This window comes from Chinchilla lanigera, unplaced genomic scaffold (genome assembly GCF_000276665.1).
Source record: "Chinchilla lanigera isolate Chin_1 unplaced genomic scaffold, ChiLan1.0 scaffold00173, whole genome shotgun sequence".
Taxonomy (NCBI): Eukaryota; Metazoa; Chordata; class Mammalia; order Rodentia; family Chinchillidae; genus Chinchilla; species Chinchilla lanigera.
Window position 1 is genome coordinate 193897 of NW_004955574.1, and position 1965 is coordinate 195861.

Sequence of the window (1965 nt, forward strand, 5' to 3'; positions counted from 1 at the left end):
CGGTTTGGGGAAACTCCGCCTCCTCCGTAGGCTCCAAGGGCCAGGGATCTTGAGAATAGTCTGCAGGCTTGACAGGGGGTGGCCCACGAAAATGGCGGGTAGCTGAGCGAGAGCTGATTGGTCGACATTTTGGCGCTCAATACCAAGGGGCTCTTCAGGAGGCGAAGCTCAGCTCCAGCAATGCCGCACGGGCCCTGCGGCTGGTGCGCGTGCGCAGAGCCGCTGGCCCCTTGCCTTTCCAACGCCTTCCAGTCTCATCTTGGCGGGAACTGGGAGGGGCGTGGCCTGGAGAAGGCATTGTGGTCCCACTCCTCAGGCCTCGCGCCGAGCCTCGCGCCACAGCTTCGCACCCTCGGAATTCGTAGCTATCTCCCTCCGAGCTTGGGAACCCTCCGGCCCCAGCTTGCGCGTGCCTTTCCGAGACCAGCCAGGGACGCTGTCGCATCTGGCTGCCATTAGTGGGGCTGACGTACACCGAGAGGACCTCACGCCATTTTGCACGTCCTGAGGCGGGTGCTGGAGGCCAAGGGAAATTGAGGGGAGGGAGCTCCTTTTGCTCTAGATGGCTCGAGGGGAGGCCGGGGTGCCCGGAGTGGCACTTTGGGGGGGGAATGGGGCGGGGGGGGGGGTGGGGACGGACATGCCCGAGGTGCAGGGCAGAGGCGCCGCAGGGCGAGGCTGGCGTTCAGGATCTGGGCTCTCGAGGGGCAGGGGTTTGTGTCTGAGTGAACTGAATCTGAGGTTCGTGGGTGTGCGCCTGGGCGCTTCCGGGTTGGAACGCTGCACCCCAACTGGAAGTCTCAGTTTTGCGTTCTGGATTGGGGGGTCCGGGCTTCTTGCACCGGGTGTTGGGGGAGGGAAGCGGCTGCTTAGACCTCAGGCTTCAAATCCCAGTGCAGAGCGTGGAACACGTGATTAGGCGCTGAAGAGAGAGTTGCAGGGTCAGGAATCCCCGCACTGGTACGGGGTTTCACTGTTTGGGTCTGGGGTCTTCATGGGATTCCAATGTGAGATCTCACCTCTAGCGTTGAGGTCACAATTTGATGGTCTGAAGTGATGGTTTGGGGGTCTAGAGGACTTTATTTTAGGAACAGAAATAAATTTTAGTGACTAAAGTTTGTTTTGCAGGGTCTGGATTTTTTCCGTTAGGTTTTCAGGGTTAAGGTTTTTGAGCTCTGGTTTTGATAATAGGGTTGGGGTTCTATTGAGGATTAGAAATTGGACATTTGAGGGGTCTAGGGAATTGGCGTCTTGGATTCGGAAGGACTCATTTTAGGGTTCTAGGTTCTCGCTTTGGGATTTCAAAGTCATAATTTTAGTGTTAATATTACAGTCTGGAGACCTCAAGCCACAGTTTTCACGCCCCATAGTGTTTTTTCTTTCTTTCTTTCTTTCTTTCTTTCTTTCTTTTTTTTTTTTTTTTTGTCTTTTTTGAGGCAGGGTCTCGTTGTGCAGTTCAGGCTGGCCTTGAGCTCTTTGTAGCCCAGGCTGGTCTCGAACTCTCAGCGGTGATCCTCCTGCCTCATCCTCCAGAGTGCTAGGATTATAGGCTTGTACCACCACGCACAGCCCCATAGTGTAGTTTCTTAGTCTGGCACCTCACAATTGAAGTCTAAGTTCTAAAGTCAAAGTTTGGGAATTCACTGGTTTTGGTTTAGGTCTGGATTATGATTTAAGATCCCAAACTGACAACTTGGGATTCAGTTTAGTTTTATAGTTTTAATTTAGGTCTCTGAGACTGTAGTGGTAATGAATGGGGGTTCTATTTTGGGATTTCTAGGTGCTCAAAGAAACCCTATGGGGGACCTGAAGAGTACCCATCATGTGCCCCATTCCTTCTGTTTTATTTTGTTTTGTCTTTTTTTGTTTTTTGTTTTTTGTTTTTTTTTTGGTTTTTCTCCGGTACCGGGAACCGAACTCACGACCTTGCGCTTGCCAGGCAGGCGCTTTTGCCGCTGAGCTAAA

At 52.6% G+C, this 1965-nt stretch overlaps 1 protein-coding gene across 1 annotated transcript in view; it reads left to right on the top strand.

Annotated features, from left to right (window-relative positions):
• Positions 1 to 211: 211 nt before the first annotated feature.
• Positions 212 to 1965, top strand: part of Bhmg1 (basic helix-loop-helix and HMG box domain containing 1) — a 27288-nt gene continuing 25534 nt past the window's right edge. The window contains exon 1 of the mRNA XM_013509504.1: positions 212 to 509. The gene's annotated coding sequence lies outside the window, so the exon portion shown is untranslated. The remainder of the gene's footprint in view (positions 510 to 1965) is intronic.